The 23,608-nt window shown below is 37.8% G+C and overlaps 1 protein-coding gene, 1 non-coding gene and 1 pseudogene across 6 annotated transcripts in view; 1 reads left to right on the top strand and 2 right to left on the bottom strand.

Moving 5' to 3' along the window:
* Window positions 1-23,608, top strand: part of ENOX2 (ecto-NOX disulfide-thiol exchanger 2) — a 350,049-nt gene that overhangs the window by 122,569 nt on the left and 203,872 nt on the right. The gene's annotated exons all lie outside the window — the stretch shown is intronic.
* LOC123827736 lies at window positions 13,006-14,845 on the bottom strand (annotated as a pseudogene).
* Window positions 15,211-15,314, bottom strand: LOC123827852. Its single transcript, XR_006787353.1, has one exon. It is a non-coding gene; the product is annotated as a U6 spliceosomal RNA (small nuclear RNA).

Here is a 23,608-nt window from a genome sequence, read left to right on the forward strand (position 1 = left end):
TTCTAGATCTGTGAAATATGGCATTGGCATTTTAACAGGAATTGCATTGAATCCATAGATTGCTTTGGGTAGTATGGACATTTTAATGATGTTAATTCTTCCATTCCATGAACATAGTATATGCTTCCATTGAATTGTATGTTCCTCGATTTCTTTCTTTATTGTTCTATAGTTTTCTGAGTACAGGTCTTTTACCTCCTTGGTTAGATGTATATGTAGGTACTTTATTTTTCTTGGGATTTTTTTCATAGTTCCTCTTTCTGAGAGTTCATTGTTGGTGTATAAAAATGCCATCTATTTATGAAAATTAACTTTGTATCCCACTACTTTGCTAAATTCACATATTAATTTGAGTAATTTTTTGATGCAGACTATGAGGTTTTCTATGTATACTAACATGTTGTCTGCAAATAACGACATTTTTACTTCCTCCTTTCCAGTTTGGATGCCTTTTGTTTATTTTCCTTGTCTCATCACTGTGGCTAGAAATTCCAGTACTATGTGGAATATAAGTAGTGAAAGTGGACATCCTTATCTTGTTCCTGATTTTAAGGGACACACTTTTAGTTTTTGTCCATTGAGCATGATGTTCTCACTAGGTTTCTCATATATGACCTTTTTATGTTGAGTTATGCTCCCTCTGTTACTGCTTTGCTGAGGGTTTTTACCATAAATGGGTGCTGTACTTTATAAAATGTGTTTTTAGTGCCTATTGGCATGATAGCATCTATTGTCATGTGATTTTTATCCTTCATTTTGTTTATGTGGTATATTACACTTATTGATTTGTGAATATTGCACCATCCTTACATCCCTGGTATAAATCCAACTAGATCATTGTTTATGATCTTTTTAATGTATTTCTGGGCCTGGACTGCCAATATTTTGTTGAGGATTTCATCAGAGATACTGGCCTATAATGTCCTTTCTTTACTGTGTCTTTACCTGTTTTTGGAGGTAGGATAATACTGTCCTCATAAAAAGAGTTTGGAAATCTTCCCTCTTCTTGAGTTTTTTGAAATAGTTTGAGAAGGACAGGAGTTAGTTCTTCTTTGAATCTTTGGTAAAAGTTTCCTGTAAAGCCATCTGGTCTAAGACTTTTGTGTGCCAGGAGGGATTTTTTTTTTATTACTACTTTGATTTTGCTAGTTGTTATCAGACTATATTCAAACTTTCTTCTTCTTCTTGATTCAGTTTTTAAGGATTGTATGTTTCTATAAATTTATTGGTTTTGCCAATCTTGTCCAATCTCATGACATATAGTTGCTCATAGTAATATCATACAATCCTTTGTATTCCTGTTGCATCAGTTGTTACTTCTCTTTTTTTGTTTCTGATTTTATTTATTTCAGTCCTCTGTCTTTATTTTTTGATGAGTCTGGTTAAAGGTTTGTCAATTTTGTTTATCTTTTTAAAGAACCAGCTCCTGGATTCATTGATCTTTTGCATTGTTTTTTTAATCTCTATGTCATTTAATTCTGCTCTGATCTTGATTATTTCCTTCCTTCTACTCGCTCTCAGATTTGTTCATTATTTTTCCTCTGGTTCCTTTACATGTAGTGTTAGGTTGTTTATTTGAGATTTTTCTATCTTCTTTATGTAGGCCTGTATTGCTATGAACTGCTCTCTCAGGACTGCCCATAGGTTTTGGATTGTTGTGTGTTCATTTTCATTTCTTTCCAGGTACCTTTTGTTTTCTTCCTTCATCTCATTCATTTCACTGATCTCAATTATTAATCATGTTATTCAGTCTCCATGCATTTGAATGTTTTTGAGTTTTCCCTTGAGGTTGGTTTCAGGTTTCTTGCCATTGTGATCCAAGAAGATGCTTGATATGATTTCAATTTTCTTGAATTTGTAGAGACTTTGTGTCCTGCCATGTGGCCTATCTTTGAAGCTAACCCATGTGCATTTGAAAAGAATGTATATGTTCCTTCTTTGGGGTGAAATGTTCTGTAAATATCAGTTACATCCATTTCATCTAGGGTATCATTTAATGCCACAATATCCTTATTAATTTTTTGGAAGATCTACTGTTGACTGGTTAAAATCCCCTATGATGACTATATTGCTGTTGATCTCCTTCTTAATGTTCTCCAAGATTTTTCTTTTTGAAAAAAAAAAGATTTTATTTATTTATTTTTAGAGAGAGGGAAAGGAAAGGAGAAAGAGAGGGAGAGAACTATCTATGTGTGGTTGCCTCTCGTGCACCCCCTACTGGGGACCTAGCCTACAACCCAGGCATGATGTGCCCTGACTGGGAATCGAACTAGTGACCCTTTGGTTCACAGCCTGCACTCAATCTACTGAGCTACACCATCCAGGGCTAGATTTTCCTTATGTATTTAGGAGCTCCTGTGTTGGGTGCTTATATGTTTACAAGGGTATTATCCCCTTGTTGGAAAACTCCCTTGAGTATTAGATAGTGACCTTCTTTGCCTCTTGTTATGTCCTTTGTTTTGAAGTCTGTTTTCTCTGAAATAAGAATTGGCACCCCAGATTTTTTTTCATGTCCTCTTGCTTGGAATATATTTTTCCATCCCTTCACTTTTTTATTGTGAGGTGGGTCTCTTGCAGAAAGCATATATGCATGTCATGTTTTCTTATCCATTCAGCTATCCTATGTCTTTTCTTTGGAGCATTTATACCATTTACATTCCAGGTTATTATTGATAGGTACTCATTCATTTCTACTTTTTCTTTTTGTGCTTGTATCCTGTCTCCCCCACCCCCCTTCTTCTTAAAGCAGACCTTTTAGGATCTCTTGCAAAACTGGTTTGGTTGAAATGTAATCTTTTAGCCTTTTTTGTCTGGGAATCTCCTAATTCTCCTTACACTTTAAATGAGAGCTTTGCTAGGTAGTCTTGGTTGCCAGTCTTTACTTTTCATTACTTGGGATATTTTGCGTCATTCCCTTCTGGCTTGTAATGTTTCTGTTGAGAAATCAGCTGCTAGCCTTATGGGAGCTTCCTTGTATGTTACTAGGTGTTTCCCCCTTGCTACCTTTAAGATTTTGTTTGTCTTTAAATTTTGCCAATTTAGGTATGATGTAACTTGGAGTGGGCTTTGGTTTCACTTTGACTAGGGACCTCTGTGCTTCCTGAACTTGCGTGACTTTGTCTCTCATCAAGTTAGGGAAGTTTTCTGTCATTTTTTCAAACAGGTTTTCTATCTGTTGCTCCTTTTCTTTTCCTTCTGGAATCTTTATCATATGAATATTGTTACATTTCATGTTGTCCTGCAGCTCCTTTAAAGTATCTTCATTATTTTTGAGTGTTTTCATTTTGTTGTTCTGACTAGTTATAGTTTTCTACCTCATTTTCCAATTTGCTGATTTGATCCTCTGCTTCATCTAGCCTGACTTTAACACCTTCTAATGTATTCTTCATTTCTGATATTGTATTCTTCATTTTTACTGGTTTTTATATATAGTTTCTATGTCCTTTTTCATGCAGATGTAGTTCCTACTAACTTCCTTGTAGTTCTCACCAAGTTCCTTTAGCATCCCTATATCGAATACTTTGAACTCTATGATAAGTTGCTTGCCTCAGTTGCATTTAGCTCTCCTTCTGGGGATTGCTCCTTTCCTTTCAATTGAGTGTTCTTTGTCTTATCATTGTTTATGTGAATTAGGTTGATCTTCTTTAGCTCTCTGTCATCATGGGGAGGCTTTCTATGGTAGGAGACATGTGGAAATCAGGTGCAGTCTGCTTGAATTCCTGAGCTGAATGCTGTAGGGATGCCTGGTTGAAAGAAATTCAGGCACTCAGTTCTTGCCTGTCCACCTTCTAGCTCATTGCTCTTACAGGAGGCTCAGACCCAAACCCTCCATTCTGCACTGAGTCACCCACTGACCAGCTGTGCTGGTAGGGCCCTACAGCCCTTTCGCCATTCAGCCTTCTACTCTTCCAAGGCAGCTGAACTCAGTGGGCATTAACTGCATATTCAGTTGGGCCTCTTTTTTGGCAGGAGAAACTTGAAAAAGAGCAACAAACAAACCAGAAGTGAGTAGAAGGAAGGAAATGATAAAAATCAGAGCAGAAATAAATGAAATACAGTATAAAAACACAAAGATCAAATGAAACCAGGAACTGGTTATTTGAAAAGATGAAAAAGATTAACAAACATTTAACCAGTCTCACCAAGAAAAAAAGAAAAGACCAAAATAAATAAAATCAGAAATGAAAGATGATAAATAACAAGTGACAACAAGTGACATCAGAGAAATACAAAGAATTTTATGAAAATACTATGAACAGCTATATGCTATATGCCAACAAATTGGAGAAACAGGGTGACATGGGTAAATTCCTAGAAAGATACAATCTTCCAAAACTGAGCCTGAAAGAATTGGAGAATCTGAATAGACAGGTTACACCTAAAGAAACTGAAGCAGTAAAAAAAAAAAAAAAACCTCCAACAAGTAAAAGTCCTGGACCACATGGTTTCACAGGTGAATTTTACAAAACATTCAAAGAACAACTAACACAAATTCTACTCAAACTATGCCAAAAAATTCAAGAAGAAGGAAGACTCCCATGCTCATTTTATGAGGCCAGTATTACCCTAATTTCAAAACCAGGTAAAGATGCTTCAAACAAGAAAATTCTAGGTCAATGTACCAGATGAACATAGATGCTAAAATCCTCAACAAAATATTAGCAAACTGAATACAGCAATACATCAAAAAGATTATACACCATGATCAAGTGGGATTTATTCTGGGAATGCAAGGTTGGTTCAACATTCACAAATCAACAAATGTGATACACCACATAAACAAAATGAAGGATAAAAACCACATGACCATGTCAGGAGATGTGGAAAAACATCACAAAATTTAGCACCCAAGTATGATAAAGCTCTTAGAAAATTGGGAATAGAGGAAACATACCTCAACATAATAAAGGCCATATATAACAAATACACAGCCAACATTATACTGAAAGGGCAAAAACTACAAGTGTTGCCCTTACGATCAGGAACAACATAGGGGTGCCTTTCATCGCTCTTATTCAACATAGTACTGGAAGTCCTAGCCACAGCATCAGATAAGAAGAAGAAGAAAAGGCATTCAAATTGGAAAGGAAGAAGTAAAACTCTCATTACTTGCAGATGATATATATACTGTACATAGAGAATCATAGAAGTTTCAACAAAAAAACTCTTAGAACTGATAAGTGAGTTTAGCAAAGTAGCAGTAAACAAAATACATATCCAGAAATCAGTTGCATTTTTATATACCAATAATGAAAAATCATAAAAGGAAAGTAAGTAAACAATCCCAGTCATGATTGCTTCAAAAAGAATAAAATGCTTAGGAATAAATTTAACCGAGAATATGAAAGGCCCATACTCAGTAAATTATATGACACTGAAAACAGAAATTAAAGAAAATACAAATAAGTGGAAGCATATACCATGTTCATGGATAGAAAAAAATTAACATTAAGATGTCATCACTTCCCAAAACAATCCATAGATTCATTGCAATTCCTATCAAGATACTAATGACCTATTTTACAGAACTAGAACAAATAATCCAAACATTTATATGGAACTACAAAAGTTCCTGAATAGCACCAGCTACCACATTTGGCCATGTATAATGCACACTCTTTTGTCTAAATTTTTTAGGGAAAAATATATTTATGTTTATGCATTAAAAACAACTCTAGAGAGCAATAACAATATCCATATGTTCAAAAATAAATGCTAAAGTTCCCTTATAATACAAAAACCAAATATCTAAATATAAAGAAATAAATAATTGAATTAAAAATTAAAAGATTTTTCCACAAAAGTTTGCGTCCAAAACATGGGTGTACATTATACATGGCAAAATATGGTATTTTGAGAAAGAAGAACAAAGTTGGAGGAATTGCACTACCTTATATCAAAGTATACTACAAAACCTTAGTAATCAAAACATCATGGTACTGGCATTAAAACAGACATACAAGATCTGCCCAGGAGGTATCCTGTCATGTAATAAGAAAAATAGAGGCATTTATTGAAAAAGATACAAGACACAATAAACATTGTACATGGGAAAATGATGCCTCATTCCCCTTCAAAGTAGGCACCTTGAGACCTGACACAGTTCTCCTGATAGCCATCAGTTGCCCCATCATATTTTCCTGAATAGCATCAATGTTCTGGAATCTCTTCCATTTCAAAGGTCATTTTAATTTTAGGAGAAGCCAGAAGTTGTAGGGCACCAAATCTGGGCTGTAGGAGTGCTGAGTCACCTGGGTGATTTGCCAAACTCTACACAAGACATAATGTATGAGCATGTGTGTTGTCATGAGCAAGCTGCCAATCACCAGTTGCCCATAGATGAGGCCTTCTTAATCATCTGAATAGTTTCTGCCTAAGAATCTTAATGCAAAATGTAATGCCATTTCATTGCTCTACTTGCTCAGTCATTTTTAATGTGATGGCCACACAGTACACATGCTCACTCAATGGCATCTACTGCCCCCCTGACTAGTACAGTGAAGTTGTCCTTGTTTATGCATACACATTCCTGTCCACTCTCCTAGGCTGCCAGGTTACAGTGATGTCATGTAAACTTTTCATTATGTTAACAATGGCTGTACTTTTTCTGGACAGACCTTGTGTGTATGTGTGTGTGTCTGTGTGTCTCTGTGATGATATATGTAATATTATGTATGTCAATGGAAGAGAATAGAGAGCCCCAAAATACACATACACCTTTATTGTCAGTTAACATTTGACAAAAGAGGCAGAAACATACAATGGGATAAATATTATCTATTCAGTAAATTGTGTTGAGGAAATTGGACAGATACATACATAAAAACTTATAACTAGACAACCTTGTTTCCCCATATACAAGAAAAAAGTAAAAATGGATTAAAGACTTAAATGTTAGACTAAAAATCATGAAAAACCTAGAAGAAAACATAGGCAGTAAAATTTCAGATATTTCTCATTGAAATATTTTCTCTGGTATACCTTTTCTGGCAAGGGAAACAATAAAAAATACACAAATGGGACTGTATAAAACTAAAATGATTTTGTGCATCAAGTGAAACCATAAAAAATGAAAAAACAACCCACTGAATAGGAAAACATATTTGCTGATGCCTCTGATAAGGCTTAATATCCAAAATTTATAAAGAACTTATAAAACTGAATGCCAAAAAAAATACAATTAAAAAATGGGCAATGGACCAGAATAGACACTTCTCCAAAGAGGATGTACAAATGACCAACAGACATATGAATAGATGTTCAACATCACTAATCATCACAGAAATGCAAATTAAAAACACAATGAGATGTCACCTCACACCTGTCAGAATGACTCCCATCAATAAATCAACCATAAACAAGTGTTGGCGAGAATGTGGAGAAAAGGGAACATTTCTTTTTCTTTCTTTTTTATTGTTTTTCAAGTACAATTGTTTCCATTTTCCCCTGACCACTCTCCCCTGCCCCACACAACCTCCTTCCCACCCTCAGTCCTACCCCTTTGGCTTTGTTCATGGGTCCTTTATACATGTTTCTTGATGAACCGTCCCCTTCTTTCCCCCATTCTCCATTTCCTTACAACCACTCCCCCCACCCCAGCCATCCCCACTTCCCAACCTTGATCTTACCCTCACTTTGGTTCTGTCCATGTGTCCTTTATAGATTTTTTTAAAAATTTCATTGTATAAATGTTCCACAGCTTTTTTATCCACTCATCTACTGATAGGCTCTTCAGCTGTTTCCAGATATTCGCTATTGTAAATAACACTGCAGTGAACACCATGGTGGATATATTCTTTCAAATTAGTGTTTTGTGTTTCTTCAGAAATATTCCCAGAAGTGGGATTGCTGGGTCTTAAGGCAGTTCTGTTTTTAGTTTTTTGAAGTAACCTTATACGGCTTTCCACAATTACTCTACCAGTCTGCATTACCACCAACAGTGCACAAGGGTTCCCCTTTCTCCACATCCTTGCCAGCATTTGTGGTTTGTTGATTTATTGATGATGGCAGTTCTGACAGATATGGAATGATATCTCATTGTGGTTTTAGTTTGCATTTATCTGATATTTAGTGATATTGAGTATCTTTTTAGATGTCTATTGTCCATCGGTATGTCTTCTTTGGAAAAGTTTGTATTCAGGTCCTTTGAAAAATGGACTAAAAATTTAAATAGATCTTTCTCCAAAGAAGATGTACAAATTGTCAACATGTATTTGAATATATTCTTAATTTCTGTAATCATCATGAAAATGCAAATCAAATCTTCAATGAGATATCTCCACACTAGTGAGGTTGGCATTATTTTAAAAATTATGTAAGTGTTGGTGAGGATGGAGTAATTGGAACTCTTGTATAATGTTGGTGAGAATGCAAAATGGTACAGCTCCTATGGAAATGTGTACAATGCCTCAAAAAAAATAGAACTACTGTATGATCCAATAATGCTATTACTGGGTATTTGTCCAAAAGAAATGAAATTAGGGTCTCAAAAAGATATTAGCTCTCAATGTTCATTGCAGCACTATTCACAATAGCTAAGATGTGGAAACAACCTAAATGTCCAACAGATAAATGAATAAAAGTAACATGGTATATACATATAATGGTATTATTCCGCCATAAAAAAAGGAAATCCTGCAATATGCAAGAACATGGATGAACCTTGAAGACATTAGTTAAGTGAAATAAGCTAGTCAGAGGACAACTATGGCATGACTTTATTTATATGAGGTGTCTAAAATAGTCAAACTCATACAATCAGGGAGTAGAATGGTGGTTATTAGTGGCTGAGGGGTAGGGGAAATGGAAAATTGCTAATCAATGGGCATAAAATTTGAATTTTGCAAGATGAATAAATTCTACAGATCTGCTGTACAATTTCATGCCCACAGTTAACAATATTGTATTTTACACTTAAATATTTGTCAAGTGGGTAGATTTTGTATTGTTATTATTGCAATTAAATAAATTTATTTTTTAAACAATAGCAGTTTAATCTTGGAAAACATCATTTGAACTCTTTTAAAGAGACTAAAATACAATTGAGATATAATATATAAAAACAAAAGTGCACATTTAATAAATGTACAGCTTGTTAAATTGTCATGAACCCAATATTCCCATGTAATCAGTATCCAAATTAGGAAATACTACATCAGTATTCCAGAAACCCCTTGTTAGTTTTAATGTGAGGTAACAGCATATGTGTTGGTCTTTTTCTGAGCTCTTTTGGGAAGGATTGATATTATTACAATATTGAGTTCTCCAATCCATGAACATAGCCTATCTCTTACAACAGGAAACTTTATGATTCAGCAACTTCCCTGAGAAATGCAGGAAAATTGGGAGGAGAGTGACCAAGTTCATCAATTTCTCTGGGGCTTCTGAGAATCCCTGCAGGGGGATATCCTGCTTTACCATATCCTCCAGGAAGGATGTAGACATGCTCCTTACCTTGTTGGGGTGAGTGAAGTTGTCACAGGGAGCCTCCAGTTTTCTGGCCACCACTCCTACATCATTGTCTCAATCACTGTAGGTGTTTGGTGTCCTCCTCCCTGCACAGGACATCCTCCATCATTTCAAGCCACTTTTCTCTAGATCCTCCACTAGGAATTTTTAGGGTGACCCAGAGCAAAGAAGTTGTGGTGGCCTTTTATCTTAGGTGCAGAATTCTTAGCCCAGCCCCCTTCCCTGCTAATCACTTTGGAGAGGTACTACCAACTGTACCTTGTGACTTGACCTCCCATTCTTGGACTTTCCTTGAAATTTGTTCTTTATGCTGGTGTGTCAAAGGGCAAACAGGAACACCTTCTTTACCTAGAATGCTTCCTCCCAATTTATATGATACAATTTTTCAACAAAAAGAAAAATAGAGCAAGTCGAATAGTTCATATCCACATACCAATCAACTAGACTTAATAATTGTTAATATTTGCCATATTTGCCACACTGATCTTATTGTCAAGAGGTTGTAAAGTATATACAGACATCATGATATTTCACCCTAAGTATTTCAGTAGGCATCACTAAAAATTAAGGACATTTCGGCCATCATAAACAAAGCAACAAACAACAAGTGTTGGAGAGGTTGTGGAGAAAAGGGATCCCTAGTGCACTGCTGGTGGGACTGCAGACTGGTACATGCACTATGGAAAGCAGTATGGAACTTCCTCAGAAAACTAAAAATGGATCTGCCTTTTGACCCTGCTATTCCACTGCTGGGACTCTATCCTAAGAATACTAAAACACCAATTCAAAAGAACCTATGCATCCCAATGTTCATAGCAGCACAATTTACAATAGCTAGATGCTGGAAACAACCAAGATGCCCATCAGTAAATGAATGGATCAAAAAACTATGGTACATTTACACAATGGAATTCTATGCAGCAGAAAGAAAGAGGGAGCTCCTACCCTTTGCAACAGCATGGATGGAGCTGGAAAACATTATGCTAAGCGAAACAAGCCAGGCAGTGAAAGACAAATACCATATGATCTCACCTTTGACAGGAACCTAAATAACAAAACAAAGAAACAAGCAAAATATAACCAAAGACACTGAAATAGAGGTCAGGCTGACAGTGCCCACAGAAGAGAATAGAGGGAATTTCAGGGGACAGTGGGAAGGGTTCACAGGAACAAACTTAAAGGACACATGGTCATAAACTAAGGGGAGGGTGGTAATGGAAGGGAAGTGGGGAGGGCTGGGAGGGAAGGCTGGATTGGGAGTAAAAAGGAGAAAACTGTATTTGAACAATGATTAAAATAAAAAAAATTAAGGACATTTCCTTATATCCAATAACATCATCTCTGATGATACTAACAATAATTTTGCAATGATATAATCTAACATCCACAAGTTATTCAAGATTTTCTAACTGTCCCCCAAATGTCTTTATAGTTGGTTTCTTCATTTGTGTTCTATTGTGTGTCTCTTCAATCTTTAACTATTTTGCCATTCTGTTGCCAAAACCCACCTTCTGGATTTGTCTGCTTGCTTCCTCATAGAACAGGGGAATCATTTCTCCACCCTTTCTACTTCCTTTTAACTAGAAGTTAAATATTTTTTGGCAAAAAAAAATACTTCTTAGGTAGTGCTGTTTACTTCCTATTTCATCATATTAGAAGGCACATGAGCCTAGTTTTCCCAATATTTGCAAAGCAAAGATGGATCCTTTGGTTAAGATAATGATAACCTGATCCTAGAATTGTAAAATTAGATTTCCTTCTCATGTTTAGCAAGTAATCTGTGAGGTGAAATTTTGCAAACAGGTGAAACACCAACTTTCCATCAATCTTTCACCAACTGGTTTTAGCATCTTTTGTTGATCTTTGCCTGAACCAACTATTTCATTAAGGGGTTGTAAGTTTTTTTTTCTAATTTTATTATTCCTCTGCATTTATTATCTGGAATCCCTCTATAAATAAGACTTCTTCTCATCAACAAGTTTTATTTGTTTGTCCTGATAATAGTTACTAATGAAAATATGGGATAAATGCTTAATTACTTTCCTTTAATAACCTATTTTCAAAGTAAGAGAAAAATTACCATTTTTCACAGTTAATGTTATACCCACTACCTTTGGTAACAAATGAGTTTGTTGTTTTATTATTATTTGCATAGAATTATGGATTTATAATATATTATTATTAATTCTAAGTACTTCAACCAATTCCATTAAATATTTTTGATGCTTATGTTGTTATACATTTTGCCAGTATAACCCTTTCAAGCTGGTTTATTCCATTTGACAAGCTTTTATAAGCATTTGAAAGTCTCCTTACTTTCTGACATAACAAAATCAGCCAGGCTCACCAGATGATCAATTTAATAGCTGTATGACCTTGGACAAGTTCCAAACTCTCCAAGCTTCAGCTTCCTCATTTATAAGATGAAAATTATGGTACCTATCTTACAGGGTTAATATGAAGAATAAATGAGATAATGTTAATTAGCATAATAATTGACATTAAGTTGGCAGGTAATAAATCATAGTTGTTATTATTATTGGTCCAAGCTCTGCCTTTAACAACTCTAGTAAACTTGGATAAGACATGTGGCATCTCTGGGCCTCATGTCTATCTGTATAATGGCAGATTTGGGCTACAAACTTTAGGTTCTCTCCACTTCCAGCATTCAGTGATTCTTTATAACCAGTGGTTCTGTACAGGCTTGACAAGAGAAAAAAAAACCTAGTAGAAAGCAACAAGAGAAAGCCATGAAAAACCCATAATTGTATCATATTTTTTCAAAACCAGTGGACCAAATGAATTACAAACAGTGCCACATGGTAGTTAGTCTCTCTAAACTGGAAAAAAGAAAAACCTGCCACTGTTATGGTTAGTCTTGAATTAAATGATATTTTTGGCACATGTTCATCACATAAAATATGGTGTCTCTGTGTTTATGTATATATTTACTTGTTTATTCTCAACTCCTCCGCCTCTTGAGGGCTGATTCTTCACCTGAGCGCCTCGCACTTGGAGGGGCCAGCATAGCATCTGCTGAGGGACTGTTGATGCAGGAATTCTGACTGACAAGAAGAGGTGAGGAAGAAGTGCTCCTTGAGAAGGCTTGATGCCTTGGATTGCCCTGGAGAAGTCACCAAGGGCTGGGGTGCGGGCTGGGCTCAGGCAGTGGGGAGGGCTAGCTAGTGGCACTGGGGCAGGAGCCCAGCTTGGCCTTACCCTGACTCTATGTGAATGCATGCTCTATATGAAATCACCCCCTCTCTCTGGGCCTGTCTTCTAATCAAACCAGTGGAACATTCCATTTCCTAAGCATTCTCCTCAGTTTTCTGTGGTTCTAATGAGGGAAAGGAGGTGAGAAGTGTTATATGAACTGCAATGAAATCCAGAGGCTACTTGAAAGACAGGTATCAAATCTGAGTGCTTATGGAGGCCAGGCCAGAACATAACTGAAGGAAAGAGGGGACCAAGGCCAAAGTAACAGACATCAATGCCAGGTAGAAATGCCATCTGCGTGCCACCAGATCTCTCAAGTTTTCAGACTCCAATGATGCAACAAGTGGACAGCACCCAGGGCATGATTTCTGAGCCCTGTTATGTTAAGCTGCTGACAGGCAACCAGAGGCTGTTGCCCAGCGTGTACCGGTTCTCCAGGAGGTGGGGGCACACCCGCAGGCACAGGTGTGGGTTATACAACTCATAGGAGCTCAGCCTGGCAGCCAGGTAGGCAAGAAGCATGAAGAGCCACACAGCAAGGGAGAAGGGGTCTAGGAAGGAGAAATAGCTGGGCTTGTGCCCTATGTGCACTTGGTAGAGGATGCTGATTCCCAGGGTCATGAAGGGTTTGGAGAAGTCCCGATAACCTTTTCCCACTTGGCAGTAATGGTGAATGCAGCCACAGCCTAGTCTGCCTTCTAGTTGATGAGCTCATTGACCCTGCTCTTCCAGAGCTGCTGGGCTCAGGCACCCTGTACAGCCCGTCATCCACCAGCCACAGGCAGTAGCAGAAATGCAGCAGTTCAGTCAGCTCCCATAGCATGTCCACATAGAAGCCTTCAAAGCGCTCATTTCCTGACAGGGCCTGGAAGTTGGGCCAGCACATGACTTACTGGGTTTTCCAAAATGTTTGTGACCACCAGCATCTTGTTTGCCAGTTCCTACAACAAGTTGACATCCAGGGTGGTGGCATTCATGGCCAGGGACTGGTTACAGTACTGTACCCTGATGTCACTGTGGCCCTGCCAGGACATCTCTAGGATACATAGGGTATAATTGGTCCTCTGCCCTTTGCTGTTGAATTCAACTCACCCAGTCAGCCCATCATATTCTACCATATGCAAGTAGTTCATGAGACTGGTCCCATGGGGCCAAATGGTGGCCCATGTACAGGCCAGTGGCTTCATACCAATCTCCTGGCTTCAGTTTAGAACCCAGAAGGCAATTACCACCATGCACACAGCATTGAACATCAGGGCAACCGACAGCACAGACCCTGGGTGGGTGCTGGCTTCATAGTTCTCCCTCCAGGGCATGCTGAGGCTGTGTACAAACTCAGGGTAGAAGGGGTTCAAGGTGTTGAAGATGGAGGTGCCCAGGCTATTCTAGGAGTCCTCCACCATCCCGTCCAGGTTCAGGATAGTGAAGTCTATGGAGGTTAGGTTGTACTTGTAAAATGCAGGGGTCATTCCCAGCTCCGAGTCCTTATGGAGGATGAGGTGGGAGATGGAGGCATTGGCATCGATGATAATGGTGGACACCTTGTTATCATGGACCTCCTTAAGCAGCAGCTTGGGGTCCTGGCTGTCATCCAGCATCTTCACTGACAGCATCTCCTTGGAGATGAGGAACCCTCGTACCAGCGCTTCCAGTCGCAGCAGACACTTGGCCTTGGCACTGATGAGGCTGGCTGAGAGGTAGCTGAAGGACCTGAGGATTCTGGAGACTGCTAGGCTGACATCCTTGTTACTGGGGTTCAGACTAACAGACGTGAAACAAAGGTACAGAAGGCTAGGCATCTCCTTGGGACTCACCTTCATGTACAGGATTTCTTTCTCCCCACAGATATGGCCCATGGTAGAATCAGATGGAGGGCTGGAGAAGGGCCCTGGGACTGACACGACTCCCTTGGGCAGGAACTGGCACATGGTGTCCATAGTCTCATACTGGCTGTCCTGCTGTAGCTCAAAGATGTCTACCTCCACTCAGGCCTTGGCTGGGACCTCAGTGATCCTGTTGATCTGCTCCTGGGCCAGGGCCAGACGGTCACCATGACACACACCGTCTGGCCATCCGGGATTGCAGCCATGTGCAGTGATGAGAGCACCTGGCAGCTGGTGCTGGCAAAGGCGACAATCAGCAGCAGCAGCTCAGCCGGCATCTTCCTCCTCTCCTCATGGGGCCACGGCTGCTGCAGCTCACACTCGCCATGGATCCTGGTGGGACAGAGAGCTGGGCTCCCTTGAGGCCTGAGATGCTCAGGCATTAGGTGATGGTGTGGCTGGGGAAGAGGGAAGTCCACAGGGACCTCTCCCCAACCTCCAGCTGTGACCCCCAACTAACGCAAAACAGGCTCTCAGGAAGCAAGGAAGAAGGACAGGTGGAAGAGGAGAGGGTGGACTGGGGAGGGAAGAGGAAAAGAGAAAATGGAAAAAGGAAGGGGAGAGAGGAGAAGGTGAAGGAGCAAAGGGAGGAGAAGGAGGGAGGAAAAGAATAAGTGCATCATATTCAATGGTGAAATACTGAAAAAATATGTAATGCTTCACAAATTTGTGTGTCATCCTTGCACAGAGGCCATGTTAATCTCTGTATTGTTCCAATTTTGGTGTGTGTGCTCCTGAAGTGAGCACACAATAAATAGCAGAGAGGCATGAAAAAGTGTAGCATATTTGAGGAATTTGAGATGTTACAAATGAAACAAAGGGTATTTGGACAAAGTGTCAGGAGATGATGCTGATGCAATAATTTGGGCCACGGTTTCTGTGTATTTATCTGCCTCCCTTTCTGGTTGTGATCCTTTGGAGAAAAGAAACTGTCTTATCAAGTCCTGAAATCTGAAGGCCTAGCATACTGACTGGCACACAGAATTGTTTGAATGAATTAGGTGAATAAGAAGAGAGACTACCTGTCGATATTATTTCAATGGTTCATTTATTCCAGTACATATTAAATACCTCAGACTCCAGACTGGAGCAAAATTAAGATTCTATGTATTGTTTTATACAACAGCAATAGTAAGATGTGTTTCAAACACATATTAATTCTTTTTGCAGGCTTTTTCTTTACAGTCACATTGTCTTCTCAAGGAGTAGATTCTAGCTTTTTTCCTTTGTTGTTTTTAGTTCAGCCCAGGGACTGCTCTAAAGAATTAATCACTTGACTATTCCCTGTATTGATACTCCTGAAGTGGAATTGTTATAGGGAAGGTATGGATCTACAAAGATGCATTGGCATATTACAGGAATTTCTGTTTTCTTCTATGTGTTTAATTTCATAGCCAACAGCAAAGCTGTTGATCATACATTCTTTAAAACCTAGTCCAAATGGGAACCTAAGATTAGGAATGCAGAAAGCATAACTCCAGACCATTAATGATACAGTATAGCAAAATTAATGGGGTGGGGGACAGAGGGAGAATAAAATTTTTGAACAAGTAAATGAAGATTTACTGTATTTATGGAGTTCTATCTTTAGGGAAGGCTAAATCATAAACTCATCATTGGTTAATTAGAAGGTAATTAAAATTGTACCACAGTGATTGGATAAATAGTTAATGAAGGCTGAATGAATGAAGAAAGGAAATTTGGTAAAATTATTGTGTACATTTGAGGAAAAGGAAAGATACAAAATGTTATTCATGCAGTGCAGTTCATCAGTCTTAAAGGATGTGTATATCTTCGCATTAATTAATAAAATTTACTCTTCAAAAACAAAGAGTTCCAGCTCTTATTCTCCCATTCAAAGGACCCTGCACTGAAATGCAAATTTACCTGAGTGCTACTTCAAATTTTACTCACTTACAGCATGTGAAATTATTATTGCTGAACCTTCTTTACCATTTATTTACTCTTGTCTTAAGAATCTTGGTGTATTCTGTGTGTAGTAAATGTTCTTACTAAAATGGCTGGCTCAGCTTAGACTCCTGACCAGATCCAGCTCACTAGCTAGTTTTCCAAACCAGTAGGATGGTTTCTGCAGGGAGAACTGTGCTTGCTTTTAATAATTTCCTCAGCTTTATGAAATAAATCAGTCTGAAGGAAAGACCTCATTACAGATCTGAGAAGATAGATTCCAATTTCAATACCAGAACAATTCTCTGTCCTCAGGCTCTGAAATCTGCAATTATTTATTTTATTTAGACAGAGACACCCAAAATACAATACCTCTGGACACATTCTCATACAAATAGATAACCAAATGGTCAGTGTGTTAAGAACCTGCCCTGTACCTGTCACTCAAATAGAAAATTGGTCAACAGGAATTGCAACATGGCCTAGAGGCAGCACAAAGTAGGCACTGATGAATAACCAGTTTTGTAATCCCCCACTCCCAAAGATGGCAGAGAAGAGTAGTTGCTAATAACTGTCCCCAGGGCTAAACTACAGGAAAATAAGACTTTCTTTTCTCAGTTCCTCTGAAGACTGCCAGACTTTGTCCTAAGGAAAATGATATATCGCCTGTCTACCATCTGTCACTTTGAACTTTGTTTTCATTGAGGAATAAGATTTTGCTTTGTTTCTCAAGCCTTAAATTGCACAAGGGAAAAGAGTCCTGAAGCATTCTTTTTTTTTGAAGTTGGAAATATGTATTTTGCTTTTCTGCTCATGGAACTTAAACACCTTAACAAATTTAGTTCAGACTTTTCTGAAATAATCCACCTTTACCAGGCCTGGGATGTATCAATCCCATAGGAAAAAACACAGAGAACTTGTCTGAGCATTGGAAAATATGGATTTAGAGAGAAATGGTGCTTCTCCATTCTAGCTCTAGTGTCACTGTTGGCAGTGTCCTAATAATATAGTACCCAGTTGAAACTGAGCACTGATTAAAGCTTTGCGAGGAAGTATTTCAGTTGTAAGGGGGAATGTGGTTCTTTCATGTTGGAAAGTTCAAGGTGGTGACAAATATAGTCTCTTCTCCTAAAAATAGTACAAGCAAAGAGCAATCACTGACTTGACTACTCCCAGAATTACTTATTAATGTTTTACCTTGATCTCTGTGTATGATCTGGAAGAAAAAGTTATAAGATGAATGCAAAATGAACATCTCCCAAGCTGTAAATAGGATGTGGTCTGCATACAAAGAAGCCACAGTACTATAATTTTCTTATTCCATTTATGAGGCAAGTTTATATAAATCCCTGATTGGATTAGAAGAAGTGAGCCAACATTTAGTTAGTGTGTAATATATTCCAGGCCCTAAACATACATTCTCTCATTTAATTTTCCTCACTTTCCTGTAAGTGGTGTGAGGGGAGGTCTTATCATCCCTATTCACAGTACAGAAACAGTCTCAGAGAGATCAAGTGACTTGTTTTATACCTCTTGTAAGTGGCACATCTAGTAAATGGCAGATATGGGTTTGAATCCAGAGAAGGGCTGTCCAGAAAATTATCTGTAATGATGGAAATACATATTCTATTTTGTGCTGTGTAATACAGTAGCTACTAGCCACATGTGGCCATCAAACACTTGAAATATGACTAGTATAACTGGGGAACTGGACTTTTCATTTTATTTAATTTTGATTCATTTTTTAATTGTTGTTCAGTTACAGTTGTCCTGCCTTTCCCCCCATGAATCCTCTATTCGTTTTCCTTGTCTTGCCCCTTCCCCTTCTTGCCCCATTACCCTCCTCCTCCTTTCCCTCTAGTGACTGTCAGTCAGTTGCATGTTTCCATGCCTCTAGTTATATTTTGCTCATTTGTTTGTTTTGTTGATTAGGTTCCACTTATAGGTGAGATCACATGGTGTTTGTCTTTTACCACCTGGCTTATTTCACTTAGCATAATAATGGCTGTATTTGGATAAATCAACTGTCTTGGATAATACCTCTTTAGGGATTGCCTTTTCTTGACTATAGTTTGTAAAGCAGGAATCCAAACCTTGTTTCCATTATTACTGTTAAAAGGAGACCCATATATGGGGTTTCTTTTACAGTGTTTTCTATTATAAGGCTCTTAATCAGTGGAAGGACTGTTTTGCTTCTTAAAAAGGGAGAATGAAGTTATGTAGAGTCAAGTTTAGAGGTAGAATGTATGATAGTCCACCAGAACTCCCCAAAGAGTCTTCAGGAATCCTAGTATAGAGGGGATACTAGGAATGCTGAACACACCCCCAAATCATACTTGCCTCTTTCCTTCATGACAGCCCCAGAAGCAAGTTGCTTGGCATCTGCTATGGGCTATACAACCAGTGCACTGAAAGTTTTAGCTGAGTTAAGACTGATATACATTTCTGGGGTACTTATAATATTGTACCAAGCACAATGCAAGGCATCTTGGAGGAGGAGAGATTTTTTTGAATGACTGGGATGTCTGTCCTCAAGGAGTTTACAACATAATGGTGGTGGGAGGAAGGAAAAGACAGATACTCAAAGAACTATAATATAACACAAGTCATGCTCTAAAATGTATAGGGGAAGTATAGATTAAGATCTGTGAAGGGCCAGAATAGAGTTTTAGAAATTTAAAAGCCCAAGTTTCTTGTTCTGCTTATTAGCTGTGTGACCTCGGGACATTTAAACTCTGTAAGTTCCCCTTTATTTGTTGTAAAATAAGGGTAATAACTAGGAAATAAAGTGATGGGATGATGGATGTGAACAGAGCACATTCTTAATAGCCAGTGAATGGTAGTGCCCCTGGTGGTCCTGCTCTGTTTCTGTGTATGTACTGGATTGGATGGAGTTGGATAAAGAAAGTCATCATGAAGCAAGTAACACCTGAGATAAACCCTAAAGGAAGGATACTATTCTGAAGGTTGGAAATCAAGAAGTAGGTGGAAGAATAGTGTGAGCCAAAGGTGTGGAGGTAGGAAATTCATGATTTGATGACTTCTAGATAGTCCCATTTTGCTAGAATGTCAGCCTTTTCTATTCAAAGTTTGATTCCCACAAGAATTAGCATCATCTAGGAACTTGTTAGAAAAGCAGAACACAACCCAGACTTGCTGAATCAAAATCTGCATTTTAACAAGATCCCTAGGGAACATGTGTGCTCAGTAGAGTTCAAGAAGTGTTGAGGTAGAGTACAAACTGGAGCACGGTAGGAAACAAGGTTTGGAATGAGTGTAGTCTTATTATGAAGGACTTGAATGCCTGGCCAAGTAGTTTGGGGAGTCACTAAAATTGCTGAAGGATCACTGTCAGTAAAAATCCATTGTGACCTGTATTATACCTTGAAAGAGGCAAAGTAAGTGTAAATTTTGCTCAGAAGGTTCTTAAGTTCACCACTATTCAAGCAAGCCCATTAGTAGAAGAGGACTTTGGCTCTTTTTTTCTCATCATGTTCCCATCATCTTCACTCACCCATTATTTTATTTTACAATTACCTTGCTGCAGCTATACCAGTTATACAGATTATTGAACTCACAAAATTGACAAAGTACATTTCATTTGTTTGACATCAGCTGAGACCTGGAACTTAGAAATGTTTATTTGTTTTGGCTGTTAACCCCTGCATTTAGAGAGTGATACAGGAGTCCAAATGTTTTAGAGATTTTAAGTATTCCCTAAGAAGTAGCAGGTAAACCACTAGGTAGTGAGATCTTAAAATATGAAGTCAGAGATTTCCAGGGCTAGACTGAGGAAGGAGGAGGGGCTCCCAGAGATGGATTTTACCTTGCTTTGAATTTACCAGATTTCTAAGGATCTAACCATTTTCTTTTAAAGGGAACTGGTCCAGAGTAGAACTGTGTGCCTTTTTTGCTAAGGCTATACCATTTTAAATCTGTGAGCCACAGATGCAGGTAAGAAGTGGCAGGGACCCACAAGTTCACATTTCCATACTATAACCTGGGACATTCATTGAAAGTGTTAGATTGCATCATGAAGGATAGTCCTAATTTGACCTGATAGTAGAAAGCTCTGTAAAGTGAATTGTGATAGTAACTATTACAGCAGCTGGGCACAAAGACATCATTGATCTTTTTTCACAACAATCATGAAAATTCTTCAGTGCTTTCCCCAATGCTCAGAAACCATTTGCAACTGTATGGCACACATCATTGCCTGTGAACTCCTTGATCTGAAGATTGGAGGATTCACTGAGAACCACACTTCATCCTGAGATTTTTAAAAAGATTTTATTTATTTTATTTTTAGACAGAGAAGAAGGGAAAGAGAAAGACAGGGAGAAAAACATCATTGTGTGGTTGCCTCTTGCGTGCCCCCTACTGGGGACCTGGACCTCAGCCCAGGCAAGGACCCTGGCTGGGAATTGAACCAGAGACTCTGTGGTTTACAGGCCAGCACTCAGTCCACTGAGCCACACCAGCCAGGGCCTTAGATTTTTTAATTCCTTAGTTCTATTGGATAAAAAGACATTATCCAAGACCCCAGCCCCACCTTTCTCCAATGTGCATACTTTCTAAGGTGGCCTCAGGTGTGTTATTAAATCAGATAATCTGTATCGTAACATGGCATGAAATAATAACTGGTCAACCTGGCTTTATATGAAAATTACATGACCACATGGACTTGTTTAATTGTGAACATAATAAGATACAGAAATACCAGAAATCTATAACACTAATATTTACTATATATTTTCCTTTATTTTATCAGTGTGTGTTCCCTTTAGGCAAACGATACATTTTGTAGGCTTTGACAATGAAGGCAAAAGATGTGAGAAGAAATGAATGGTCAAGTTTCAAACTATTATTAAATTTATCCTCAGAAATAAAAGAGTAAGGACTATGAGAAATATATAACACTTTAGAAAATTTCTAACTTTGCCCTCTTAATTCTTTGTGACTTCTTTATTTATTTTTCTTGCATTGATATTGGTAGAACCCTTAAAAAGTTAGAAACCCCATGTGCTCATGTTAAGGATTGTAAGTAAGTAAACAGTTAAACAAAATATATCCTAGGCAGTTTGGGGAGGATAAAAGGAACCCTCAAATAGAGTAGGTGGTAGTTTTTGTGGGTTTTTTTAAGGTAAGAAAAGTAAGCTAAATTCCCAGGAACATTTCAAGGAATGCTCCCCAGGTTAAGAAGCACCCAGTGGATTTAGGCCTGCAGGCCTTCATAGATAAGATTCTTGCTATGCATAGATGAATAAACTACATAAACTGAAAAGTTTCTTTCTAACCTAATATCTTTTCAGTTTCATCATGTATAGTAGAAAATGGTAGAAATAAATTCTGTAGTTTGTGTGAGAAGTATGATATGGTAATTGATAATATTTTACATTTAAGTCATGATTGAAATTTGAGCAACAATAACTCTTGAAATTAAAGTACTGGCTTTCTTTTTAGAATTTAAATAGTTTTAATGGGGTAGTTTTACTTAAAACAGCATTTAACATTATCACATATACATGATACAGAAAACATCCTATAAGTATGTATTGCTTTCCTGATTTATTGGTTTATTTAGTGGTGTCCTAAGGGAGGAATGAAATAACACAATAAAAGTAGCTAGGAAGCACTGGTGTAGAATTTTGCTATTTCTCTAGCCCTTGTTCTCCAACTAGAAATCTTTGGAGACTGTATTGTGTCCTGGAAAATAACATAAACTGTGGATTTGTATTCAGTGAATCAACTTACTGAGTGAGGTGTTTCATTCTCCTTGATATGAGATCTTTTTCTATAAGAAACGAGTCCTGAGATGGTATGCTGAATTATCAAGTTCACATGTTTGGGTCACATTTGAGGTAGATGCACAGAAAGTACTTGAAATCTCAGTCTTATTCACTGCCAAACAAAAAATCAGATTTTTTTCCTAGGCTCCTTCAACTTTCAGAAAAAGGTACAAACAGCAATAAAAGGGTTTAATGAAGAAAGTAATGCATATCCTAAGATCAGGATATACCAATGCAGACTAATCTTCTTACATTGCACATCAACAATTCTATGAATTAAAATCGGAAATTCAAAGTTAGAATAATAGCAGTTAATACTTACTGAGCATCTGCTATGTCAGATTTGATGCAGATTGTTCTACATACATAGTCTAATTTGATCCATTTCACAGTCCCATGAGTTAGGTACTACTATTAACTTTCTTTTATAGATCATGGCTCTGGCTCCGAAGCTCTGTAAGATCCTTAGTCATCTACTTAATAAACTAGGGAAATGGATTAATATATTATTCTGTAAAATTATCAAATGCAAAACAAAATAAGAAAAAAAATTCCTGATTAACCATTATTAATTAGAACCTCCTAATCCCCTAGCATTCCTTTTGATCAAGATTTTACCATCCTGCAGTGTAGTACTTGAATGATAAGGATGCATTTGAAATCTAATTATTTTAAGCAATGTTGATATAATCAGCATCAGAACTTTTAAATTGTGGCATTAATTTTTGATTATCAGCTGTCAAGTCTTTAATAACTACATAAGTTAATAGAATGAGTCACCTCCCTGCCCTGTTGAGTATTAATTTATTCATTCAATATCACATGTGGCAGGCGTGGTGCTCAGCACCAGGAATATAGTTGTATGGGGGAGAGAGAGAAGATGAGGGAGGGCGGGAGGGAGAGGGAGATCTTTTTTAGGAGAGCTTACAAACTTTGAAAATAGTCTTGGTCATGATCTGAATGTTTTCTAATACACAGACTTTTTTATTCTACTCATGGTAGGGATTCAATAGGACATAGATGTGATGCAGAGAGTGGTTGACCTAAGGTATAGAAGCAAGTTTTCGTTATTTCACTTAGTTACTCAGAGGATATAAAGTGAGAATGTTTGACAGTGTTCAGAAGACATCTAATGGAGGTGTTCCGAGTCTGATTGCTGAAGAAACAGTACTTGTTATGTGCGCTATAACATTAGTATAGGGATACTTTTAATTAAAATAAATAATGTAAAGTTATTTTTTAGAATCAAAACAATAACAAAGGCATTTTGTTAGAGCCTTAGCATTCATTTTACTGAAACCTGACTGACTTTCACCTGACTGGATCCCAAGCTTTTAATGGCAT

The sequence above is a fragment of the Phyllostomus hastatus genome, unplaced genomic scaffold, assembly GCF_019186645.2.
Source record: "Phyllostomus hastatus isolate PE091 unplaced genomic scaffold, TTU_PhHast_1.1 phas_contig_90, whole genome shotgun sequence".
Classification (NCBI taxonomy): Eukaryota; Metazoa; Chordata; class Mammalia; order Chiroptera; family Phyllostomidae; genus Phyllostomus; species Phyllostomus hastatus.